Genomic DNA, 12,145 nt, shown 5'->3' with positions numbered 1-12,145 from the left:
ATTTATTAGGCCAAGGCTTTATAGTAAGCAGCAAGAAGGTATGCAAGTATCTAATTGGAAAGCTACTGTGATCTTAAACATAATTGGCTGGTGCTGAGAGTCATATCAGAAGCTAAATTTCTGCTCCCCTCCCCCTCTGCATTGGTTGTTGTTAGGCAGGTTGTTGGCTTGTAACCTGGGAGGATGTTTGTTGAGATACTGGTCTTGTTGAGCATATAACCTGGAAATGATAGTCTTGTTGGAGATTAGCTAGGCTCAGGTTTTGTTCTGTGTGTGGGGGTGTGTGTGAGGGGCTTGGAAACTAATGTTAGGAACCAGCCTATTAGTTTACCTGAGTTCAAACTTTGGTCATTTTAAAATGTCTGTACTTAAAGATTTGGCTGCTCAAGAAATAATGGATGTTGTTAAATTCCAGGATCTTTGCAATTGCCACAGTGTCTAAAGAGAACCATGTTTTCAAACAATAGATGAGGCAAACCCTCTACAACAACATACTCATGTAAAACCGAGCGTCCTGTAAACAGCTTTCACAGCTGATCTGGTTTGCATGCCTGTCACATGAATGCCATTGCACAACTAATTCCATGGAAGCTGTACCTTCCTGCAAAAAACCCTGTACAAGATTACCTCAGTTCAAAACCGAGCATGGGAGAAAGGGACCATTACACAATACATGAGATATTAGCAGCTCTTGAACTTGGAAGAAAGGGACTGAAGTTCTCTTCAGTGATGTTCTCATGCACATACAGTTAGCATGAAATAGATTCAGTACTTTAAAAAATGTGAATATGAAGATGTAAAGAAGCATTATGGGAATGGGTATTTGGAGCTGAGGAAGATACAGTGAATTTTATGGACAGGGGACACACACACACACACACACATATATATAAATGAGATTCCATAGACCATAAAAACCAATATTTACCACTGACTTGACATTTATTTCTTCAGTTTGGCCCTTGAAATCATTTATCCAGACCTTACACTAACCCTCACAGTGGCAGCATTACCTTCAAATTCTTCCTTGTACTGTTACCTTGAATCACCCTTCCCACTCTTTCTCAGGCTGCCCTAGACCCTCTCTGCAAGCCTCCCCACATACTCTTTGCCAGCCTAGACCGGGAACAGATCAAGGAGAATGCTGTACCCTCAGATAAAGGTTATCTAGCCTATATTTTCACATTGGCATTTCAGTGCCCCTCTCCCCTGCCTGTATGCACTCACTTTTCCCCTGGGATAAAAATACCCGAAACCCAGCAAATATCTTAAAATCTGATGCTCAGAACCCACCAACCCCCAGGGAAAAAACCAATAACTTGGCTCAAAGAATAAACTTCATCTGTAAGAAGAGCAATGTAAGTAATTTCCAATATACAGAACTGAAAAACCAGAGACATGTTCAAGAAGGTCAAAGCTTGTATAGTATGTGATCAACTCAAAAAAGATAGAAACAAAATAATTCATGGACAAAAAAAATAAAAATAAAAAATTCCAAATACCTGACAGAAATGGGACAATGTAGAAAATGAAAGTTAATTTTAATGAATAAACAGACAAATTAAATGAATCAAAAGTAGAATAAAAACACATTACTCCCGATAATCGTAACACAAAGAGATTAGGTTACAGACAGAGTATCAGGCTGGAAGACAAGATAGAGTTGCTGGATGTCTGAGTCAAAGAAAATGATGAGGGAGTATAAGTTTATTATATTCATATTTTTCATATTACAAATTCTAAATAGAATACAGTACTCCACGAAAGTAACACTACTTAAATGTAAAAGTGAAATTCCAGCTGCACTTTCGATATTTACATAAAATATTCTACATTTTGACACTGTACTAACCCTGACAGCTTCCTTTGTAAGCTTGATAGCCATATCCATCATTGGGCAAACGGAGTTGCACTAAAAATCCATTTTGACCCTGCCCTAGGAGATGTTCACTACTGCTAAGGAGATCATCTGAAATTACACTATCAGAAATAATGACTTGGGGAAAAACATTTCAGGAACTCAGAATTTTGAATGGAAATCAGTGTTTCAGGAAGTCAGTGCTAATGAATAGGCTAGTGGTATTGTCATTCCTAACTCTTCCAATGTTAACATGAGGTGTCGGTTGTCCTTGTCACATATCCAGGCTCCACCTTTACTCTCATAGTAGGAAAGACACCTTTATGTTCCTGTACTGTTATCTTGAATCCTTGTGCAATATTTACAGATCATTTATAGTGGTGTTTTAAAATAAGTGTTTTTATTTTAATTTTATTTGGAAGGGTATCTTTGCCTATATGTAGGCCTGTGCATTTCCTGCATGCAGATCCTACATCAGATCCAAAAGAGGGCAAAAGATCCTCTGGAACCTGAGTTCTGGGAGGATATAAAGTCCCAAGGCAGGTACAGGAAATCGAACCTGGAATCTGCAAGAACAACGAGTCCCTTTAACAGCTAAGCCACATGTCCTGCCCTTTAATCGTTCATTAACTAACTACTGTGGACACTTAAATCAATGATCAGGCAGACAGAATCAAACAGAAGTGGACTGATTAAGATCTACTGAGACATTTGGAAGCAGAAGACACTTCATGTGAAAACATTTGTCAATCATTATGGCCATCATGTCAATGCTAACCTTATTCAGTTCTATAGAAAGTGGTACACAAATAATTTGGGACTGATGAAGATATGAGAGTCAGAAACCAAATGGAACTTCTGGAGAAAAACACTCAGATCAGATCCTTCACAAGGTCTACAAATATCTAGGACTCTATGATGGTAGCATTCACTGTCTCCAAAACTTCTATGGAGACCTTGGCAGGCAGAGGAATCCAATAGCCAGATTGGATCCTGTGTGGTATAATGCCAACCTACTGGCAAGACTATTTTGTGGGTAACAAAAGGTTTCCTAGTTCAATGTGAGGCACAGTTCAACTGGGGAAAGAAAAGAAAACAAACAAACAAAACCCAAGCAAACAAATACAAAACAAACAAACAAATAAAACAAAACCCCCATATCTTTCACTGGGAATTTTTCAAAGCCCATGATAAGGAAAGTCACAGTTCTTAGAAGGGTATCCACTATGGCCCTTTGGTACATGATCAAATGATGCTTTCCATGCACATAGCATGGTGCTGCTTCCAGTCATGGTTATTGAAACTTTGTTTTCAATGGACACGAGATATGTCAGTCAAAATTAATCAAATACTGAGTACAACCAACTGCTTGCTGCAGTGCCTTAAGTGGGAAAGCTATATCACCACATCTACTATTATTCTCAGTGACATTTTCCAGAATCTTCGTTGATACAGACTCACGTAAAATGAATTCCTTGTCTTCTTTCTACTGTCACTTGAGTGCCACCCCATTCCTTGCTTAATCTCTCTAATAACATATCTGAATCCTTTGTAACAGTCTCCTGTCTTCATCATCCACGGCTCTTGAAAGGAGTGAATTGGCCTGAGAAAGGCTGACTCCATGGCTGACTGAAAATTAGCAGTTCAGGAAACCAGGCCTGAGTTTTCTACTTTCCAGAACTGGGCAAGTCAGTCCAAACCACCACAGGATTATATAAAAGAGACCCCTCCTCAGCTTGGTAGTCAAACTTCTGGGCAAGAGATCAAGATGTACCCCCTCACCAGCTCAAACAAAAAATAGATAGCCAAGCTTGCCACCAAAAGATCAAGAGCTACCACTCCTTGGCAGGAAGCAAAAATAGTCTGAATCATAGTATCACTCACACTCCCAGAGATAGAATCCACCAGTCAGGATATAGCTCACCTACCCCTCCCTAATGTTCCTCTTTTTTGGCTTTAAAACTGAATCAGCAAATTCTGTTGAGGTCTTTCCATCTTGTTGGAATTGGGCCTATGCATGCAGGAATTTGTTAAATAAATGTTCCTTGCTTTTGCATATTGTTGAGTCCAGGGTATTTTTCTTCAGGGATTCACGGATTCTCTTAGTTCTGATAACCAGGGGAGCAGACCTGGCTGAGCAGTGGAAGACCTGCATGTGGGAAGGAGATTCTTCAGAAAGCACCTGGAACACTTCAGGGGACAAACATGAAAGATGCTCACACCTACCAAAAGGATAAACATGAAGGAAAGAGAAAATTTCACGACAACTCTCTTTTTCTTTGAGGACTTCACTTTCCTCCATGAGATGTGAGACTCATTCACATGTAGTTCACACACACATGCAGAGTCGCTTTCCCAGGATCCCTGAGGAGGAGCAAGGAAGACTGCAAGAAAACTATTCTGACCCACACAATCCAGACTTCTCCAGCAGGAGGTCTCTAAAAACAAACAAACAAACAAACTGCAGGGTTTAGGCATTCCCACACCTGCAAGAACGCCACAGTCACACAGACTACTAACCACAAACTACAAAATAAAAACCGTTTGGTCACATGTACATGGACACAGTGCTTTTCTTGAACAAAAGAGACATTTTCCTGATGTAAGTCAGCAATCCTAATTGTTCAAAAGGTGATTTCCTATTTTTGCTTTAATTTATACTGAGTTTTCTATCTATGAAAATAGTGTGTCCTGCCATCTTCCTCTCACAGTATGCATACTGGGGTTTCCTAAACATTGTTAGGTCTCAGAGAAACTCAAGAGGAATGTCTGAGGTGCCTTTTAACATTTCAAAGGTGACATCTTTGGCTAGGTGCTTTCCTGGCCCCTTCTTCCTCTCTTGGTCCCTCTCCTCTCTTCCCTTCTCTTCCTTTCTCTACGCCCACCCCTCCTCTCATGGCCCAGTTCATTCTGGCCCTTTCCAGATGCCTCTGGCTGTTTTCTCCCTCATATCCTAAAGCCTATAATTACCCTATAAACACCACCTCCACAAGAACCAGGCACCTTCCTGGAATGCTGGGAGTTCTAGTGCTTGGGAAATTAGCAATGCCTCATGGGAAAATATAGTGGCCTATAGGTTTGTCTTTATGAACTCCTGTAGCATGTGACCAGAGTCCATCTCTTGGTCAGTACTTAACATTTAATAACCCTTGCTCAAATGGTGGAATTGGCTTTTCTCCAGCAAATCTGAGCATAATCATGACCTACAATAAGCCTTCTCCTCAGCCACACCTTTGAACAGTCATCTTCTCATTTTCACAGCCCTAAGGTGTAAGGTTAATAACTAAGCATATGAAGGCACATGTCTGAATGCTATATTTACATTAAAGAGAGCATGCATCTAAGATGGAACTCTAATTGGGAGTAAAACTTTGCTCAGTAAAAGTTAATGTTTATAGCCATAAGTATGGTGCTTTATAATGTATATTTTCTGATTCAGTCAAATGCACACTAGTTCTTCATGGCTATTATCTTCAAAGTTCTCTGGGGATGCCTATGCCTCAGGCCAAAGGCCACTCTCTTGAATAGGAAATGCTGGGATAGGGGAGTGAAGAAAGCATGGATGCATTTATGTTGAGGAGCTTTTTGACTGCCGTAGCAAAGAGAACCCTGTATGCAAACTACACATACAAATGTGCTACATGGTTATTTTAGGAAAATATTCCGGTAACCATATGATAAATGATAAATCGTCAATCATAGGATCTCAAACTTCTCCACAATGATAGATATCCCACTGTCTCTCCTGCCTGAGGGCCACAACGCCATGTCCCAGTAGGGTCCTGCTCCCAGCTGTGCTCCCTTTCTGCCATAAACCCCTGTAATCAGTGAAACCAGATTTCAGTAACCAAGTAAATCAAAATTCTTGAAGCTTAATGAACCAATCAGATTTATGTATAAATAATATTACAATTTACAAGATGATAATACAACAATTTTAGAGCCAATTGATAATGATTAAAGCTTTATCCCAATATTTCATTTTAGAAAACACTGACAAAAAAAATAATCTTATAAAAATAGCTATTTGTGGCTAGTAAATGCCACACAAGCCATCTGGATTCTCCTCCTCTACAACCTCTCTGTTGCCATAACTCCTAGTTACACCTCCCTTTTCCTGTCCAATCACAGGCCTTTCACTACCCTAATGTGATTGGACAGGGAACATCCTGTCAGAACTGAGGCATCCTTAAGACCAGCTGTGGAATACACATCCCTGCTTCACTCCAATCCATTTCCCAGCCCTGCAGCTTCTCTGACCTGGGAGGTTCCAGGGCCACCAGGCTGGGAGTTCCCACCACTGAGGGGGCTTCCTGCTGACTCTCCCATGCCCTCTGCTGGGAAACTGCCTCTTAAAATAGTTTTCAGGTTCCTAGAGAACCAGGCCTGGGCAACTAGGCCACAGTTAAAGGACCACATGGCTCCCCGGGTACAGAAGCAAATCGTGGGTTTTCCTGTTATTCTGACCTGTATCTTTGGAATAGACTTTCTCACTACAGCCCTGTTCCGGAAACACGGTGGTTCTAAACTTTTCACGCCAGGCACTTTTTCTTCCTTAATCTCTTTGGAGAGCTCATCCAACCACTTTCCTTACCCTTCACACTCCTGGTCCTGCAGAATCCTGCCCCGCTGAGAGCAGTCACTCCAACTACTCTCCAGCTTCCTGCCACATAGCTCCAGCTACCAGACTGCCCTGCACCCTCTCTGCATAGCCTCTTCACATGCTTTCTAACAGCCTAGACCTGAACTGAATACAGTAGCACCCCAATAACTGAGCCTCATCCTGAATTCTGAACCCATCATATAAAAGATAGGCAGCCTGACATTTTAGCTCAGAATACAAGACTCCTGGGCTAAAAATGCACACCCAAAGACAACCAACTAAATTCTGATTTCTTTTTATCTCATTCCCAACACAAAATGCTAAAAAGACAAAATGTACCAGACTCAAATCACAATCATAGCTGTATCCCCTAAAAAGAGCAATCTGAATAGCACCTCAAATCAAAACTCGGAGTCACAAAGGACCTAATTATAGGCAAAATGGTTGATGGGCAAGAAAACATGAACATACAGCTGAACAAAATGAGCCTAAGGTTGGAAAAGAAAACCGAAATGAATTAATACAAATAACATGAAAAAAACAAACTGAGATGGGGCAAGAAATAAAAATAATAAAATAAATCTAATAACTCAGAGATCATGTAGGAGACAGAATATCAGGCTTACAGACAAGGTAAAGGAGCAGGGTGATTCAGTCAAAGAAAATGTTTCTCTCCCCCTGTCCTCCCACCCACCCCTTCCCACTTCCCCGTTCTGGTTTTGCCGAATACTGCTTCACTGAGTCTTTCCAGAACAAGGGGCCACTCCTCCTTTCTTCTTGTACCTCATTTGATGTGTGGATTATGTTTTGGGTATTCCAGTTTTCTAGGTTAGTATCCACTTATTAGTGAGTGCATTCCATGATTCACCTTTTGAGTCTGGGTTACCTCACTTAGTATGATGTTCTCTAGCTCCATCCATTTGCCTAAGAATTTCATGAATTCATTGTTTCTAATGGCTGAATAGTACTCCATTGTGTAGATATACCACATTGTTTGCACCCACTCTTCTGTTGAGGGATACCTGGGTTCTTTCCAGCATCTGGCAATTGTAAATAGGGCTGCTATGAACATAGTAGAGCATGTATCCTTATTACATGGTGGAGAATCCTCTGGGTATATGCCCAGGAGTGGTATAGCAGGATCTTCTGGAAGTGAGGTGCCCAGTTTTCGGAGGAACCGCCAGACTGATTTCCAGAGTGGTTGTACAAATTTGCAACCCCACCAGCAGTGGAGGAGTGTTCCTCTTTCTCCATACCCTCTCCAACACCTGCTGTCTCCTGAATTTTTAATCTTAGCCATTCTGACCGGTGTAAGGTGAAATCTCAGGGTTGTTTTGATTTGCATTTCCCTAATGACTAATGAAGTTGAGCATTTTTTAAGATGCTTCTCCGCCATCCGAAGTTCTTCAGGTGAGAATTCTTTGTTTAACTCTGTACCCCATTTTTTAATAGGGTTGTTTGGTTTTCTGGAGTCTAACTTCTTGAGTTCTTTATATATATTGGATATTAGCCCTCTATCTGATGTAGGATTGGTGAAGATCTTTTCCCAATTTGTTGGTTGCCGATTTGTCCTCTTGATGGTATCCTTTGCCTTACAGAAACTTTGTAATTTTATGAGGTCCCATTTGTCAATTCTTGCTCTTAGAGCATAAGCTATTGGTGTTCTGTTCAGAAACTTTCTCCCTGTACTGATGTCCTCAAGGGTCTTTCTCAGTTTCTTTTCTATTAGCTTCAGAGTGTCTGGCTTTATGTGGAGGTCCTTGATCCATTTGGATTTGAGCTTAGTACAAGGAGACAAGGATGGATCAATTTGCATTCTTCTGCATGCTGACCTCCAGTTGAACCAGCACCATTTGTTGAAAAGGCTATCTTTTTTCCATTGGATGTTTTCAGCCTCTTTGTCGAGGATCAAGTGGCCATAGGTGTGTGTGTTCATTTCTGGATCTTCAATCCTGTTCCATTGATCCTCCTGCCTGTCACTGTACCAATACCATGCAGTTTTTAACACTATTGCTCTGTAGTATTGCTTGAGGTCAGGGATACTGATTCCCCCAGACTTTCTTTTGTTGCTGAGAATAGTTTTAGCTATCCTGGGTTTTTTGTTATTCTAGATGAATTTGATACTTGCTCTTTCTAACTCTGTGAAGAATTGAGTTGGGATTTTGATGGGTATTGCATTGAATCTGTATATTGCTTTTGGCAAAATGGCCATTTTAACTATATTGATTCTACCGATCCATGAGCATGGGAGGTTTTCCCATTTTTTGAGGTCTTCTTCCATTTCCTTCTTCAGAGTCTTGAAGTTCTTGTCATACAGGTCTTTCACATGTTTGGTAAGAGTCACCCCAAGATACTTTATACTGTTTGTGGCTATTGTGAAGGGGGTCATTTCCCTAATTTCTTTCTCAGCCTGCTTATCCTTTGAGTATAGGAAGGCAACTGATTTGCTTGAGTTGATTTTATAACCTGCCACTTTGCTGAAGTTGTTTTTCAGCTGTAGGAGTTCTCTAGTGGAGTTTTTTTGGGTCACTTAGGTAGACTATCATGTCATCTGCAAATAATGATAGTTTGACTTCTTCCTTTCCAATTTGTATCCCTTTGACCTCCTTATGCTGTCGAATTGCTCGAGCTAGTACCTCAAGTACAATATTGAAAAGATAAGGAGAAAGGGGGCAGCCTTGTCTGGTCCCTGATTTCAGTGGGATTGCTTCAAGTTTCTCTCCATTTAGTTTGATGCTGGCTACCTGTTTGCTGTATATTGCTTTTACTATGTTTAGGTATGGGCCTGCCTCTATCATTTTTATAAGATTAAAGCCATCTTTTTGTACTGTGGCTGTGTTAGGGTATCTATGGCTTTCTGTAGTGGGATAGCTGAGTTCTGATGGTGTCATATTGCCTGTAGGATTGTGGGGTTCCCATGCTGTCACTAGGTGGGTGTGAGGCAGTAGGGAAGCCCACCCAGACATTGCTCCAGGGATGGGGAAGCAGAGTCTGAGGTATGTGACAGCCAGAGCTGACTCAGGGTTCTCTGGACCTGGAAGGAGGCCGGGCTGTCTGCTTCTCAGGCTCTTGGACACCCAAGCACCACTGGAAGCCACAGAAGAACTGAGAACAGAGTGCAGGCCCTCAAGCTGGATCTGGACTGGGGCCAAGGGGGAAAAGGGGGAGCTCTGACTGGTCCCACGGGGAAAGTTCCTGGCTCGACAGTGGGGGTAGGCTTGGGCTTCAGCTTGGTGGATGTTGTGGCTGGGAGAGCAGAGATGCCTTCTAGGAGAGCTTAGACAGAAGCTGTAGAAGCAAAGAGCTGCTCCATGGCTCCCCACAGCTGATCCTGAAGAAAAGAGGCAATCCATGGTTTTAAGGCATTTATTGTCATGTCAGAAAGTGGATGAGTAAAAGCATACCCCACTTCTCAGAATGGGCCTGAATGTCTGGGAAGAAAAGCGTATTGGCCAAACCTCCAGGCCTTTAGGTACCTCATTAAAATGGAGATCTGTCTTGAGCAGACAAGACCACAGGTCATGCCCTCTACCTGTGGAGGGCTTTGGGGCATTACCATTATATGATTGATGGCCACAAATCTATGGAGGGCTGTGGCTAGTGGCAGGGGTCTGGTGACCAGGAATCAGGCAAAATGCCTACTTTCTCTTCAGAATCACTGAGGTTTCAAGCCTTAGTTCAACTGGGAACTAGGCTGCCTTTCATGGTCCCACAATTGCCCTGGCTCTTGTTGTGTTCCTACACTGTCCTTTAGCCATCCAACAGTCTTGAATGTTGACTGGATATTCTTGCTGCCATGAGAGCTCCTGTAGGTGGCAGGTAGAATCTTGGGGCCTGACAGTAGAGCTCTGGGTACAGCTTGTGCTCACCTCCAGATGGAACTGAATGTTCCTGTGGTCCCAGAGGTGTCCTTGGCAATTGATGTAGATCCCTGAGCCTGGTGATGGAGATTAGGGGACAGAATTCAGCTCACCACTGCTGGCCCAGGAGGACCAGGAAGGCAGGAATGGGGTCTAAGCTAGGGAGGTGTTCCTGGGACCTGACATGCAGGGAGAGAATACCTACATTAACAAAATCAAAAAAGAAAAGGGTTATATAACACCAGACACCAAGACATCACTAGATCTTATTTCAAAAGGCTCTACTCCAGCAAACTGAAAAATCTAAATGAAATGAGTGATTTCTTGATAGATACATCTTACCAAAGTGACATCTAAATTAGGTAAGCAATCTAAATAGTCCTATAACACTTAAAGAAATAGAACCAGTCAATACAAGTCCTCCAACCCAAAAAAGCCCCAAAAAGAAATTAATGAAGTAAAATAAAATAAAATGCGATGCAAGTAGCACTAGCTAAAGTAAAAGTGCAATTCATTCTGCGTGGTGTACACTTCTATGAAATATTTCAAATTTCTGACAGAGTAAGTCACTCTGGAGATATTTAAAGAGAAGGTGAATAAAATTATTTTCTACACTACAAAAATTAAGTGTCACTATAAAAAATTAAGTGTCATTTCATTTAGATTTTTCAGTTTGCTGGAGTAGAGCCTTTTGAAATAAGATCTAGTGATTTCTTGGTGGCTGGTATTATATAACCCTTTTCTTTTTTGATTTTGTTAATGTAGGTATTCTCTCCCTGCATGTCAGGTCCCAGGAACACCTCCCTAGCTTAGACCCCATTCCTGCCTTCCTGGTCCTCCTGGGCCAGCAGTGGTGAGCTGAATTCTGTCCCCTAATCTCCATCACCAGGGTCTTTATCCTTCCCTCACAGACCTCCACAGTTAGAAGTCAAATATGTAGAAGTGTTGTGGCTGGGCCTGGTGTTGTTCTTGTGAATCAATCCCCTAATGAATAAAGGAGCCAGTCACTGGGCGAGTAGCTGGGACTTCCGGGTTGGAAGAGGAAGAGAGGAAACAGAAGAGAGTTAGGTCTTTTGGAATAGGGACAGCAGAGGCATACGATGTAGCTGCTAGAGTTTCCCCGATATCATGACGGATCCACAAGGATTCTCCACGAGAGGAATAGATTTTAGTAAGGCTTACAAGATTAGGTTTTAGTTGTTGTGCCCAGAAATTGAGTTATCATTGTTTCTAAACAAAGTTTGTGTTATGTTTCCTTCATGTTGTGGCTCCTCTGGGTTCAAGAAAGAAACCATACGTTTTTCAGATAAATACCACAAAGGCCATGAGAGATTTAAAACATGGGGTTGGCTTGGTAGCGACCTGCCAATGAAAACCTAGTGAGCTGGGTGGAGTGGTTGTAGAGTTCTGAGTCAGAATCTCCTTGAGATAAAAACACGTCAGTCGTTTTCCACCAGGACATGGCCAGACAGGGCAAGGGGGCAGAGCCACAAACTTGAGAATGTGCCAAGACATTTTTTAATATTTCCCGCAACATAGAATTACACTATTAGCAATACTGACTTGAGGGAAGACATTTCAGAAACTCATGATTTTGAAAGGATTTAGCTGTCTCATGAATCAATGGTCTGCCAGCCCATTGCTTCCAACCTAGTGCTGAATTCATCCTGCCCTGTCCTGTGTTCACTGCTAGATGGTGATACTGTGATTTTCCTAAGTCAGAAACAAGTTTGGCTTTCTGGAAGTATGCCAAAGGAACTCAGATATGAAGAACAGAAAATTCCCGTTTAAAACTCTGTAGTTTGTGGAGAAGCTTGTGTCTAA

The 12,145-nt window shown here is 41.8% G+C and overlaps 2 protein-coding genes across 7 annotated transcripts in view; both read right to left on the bottom strand.

Annotated features, from left to right (window-relative positions):
* LOC127673904 (zinc finger protein 501-like) overlaps positions 1–12,145 on the bottom strand; it is a 210,918-nt gene that overhangs the window by 98,748 nt on the left and 100,025 nt on the right. The window contains exon 1 of one of the 4 annotated variants that reach the window (XM_052169675.1): positions 6,119–6,128. The exons of the other annotated variants lie outside the window; for them this stretch is intronic. The gene's annotated coding sequence lies outside the window, so the exon portion shown is untranslated. Of the gene's footprint in view, positions 1–6,118; positions 6,129–12,145 lie in introns of those variants that run through there. 4 annotated transcript variants of the gene reach the window in all.
* The window catches only part of LOC127673894 (zinc finger protein 420-like), a 261,819-nt gene that overhangs the window by 149,850 nt on the left and 99,824 nt on the right, over positions 1–12,145 (bottom strand). Inside the window, exon 1 of one of the 3 annotated variants that reach the window (XM_052169649.1) lies at positions 6,119–6,134. The exons of the other annotated variants lie outside the window; for them this stretch is intronic. The gene's annotated coding sequence lies outside the window, so the exon portion shown is untranslated. Of the gene's footprint in view, positions 1–6,118; positions 6,135–12,145 lie in introns of those variants that run through there. 3 annotated transcript variants of the gene reach the window in all.

Source organism: Apodemus sylvaticus, chromosome 23 (assembly GCF_947179515.1).
Source record: "Apodemus sylvaticus chromosome 23, mApoSyl1.1, whole genome shotgun sequence".
Lineage (NCBI taxonomy): Eukaryota > Metazoa > Chordata > Mammalia > Rodentia > Muridae > Apodemus > Apodemus sylvaticus.
The sequence above is the reverse complement of the archived record's forward strand: the minus strand, read 5'-3'. Positions and strand labels throughout refer to the sequence as shown.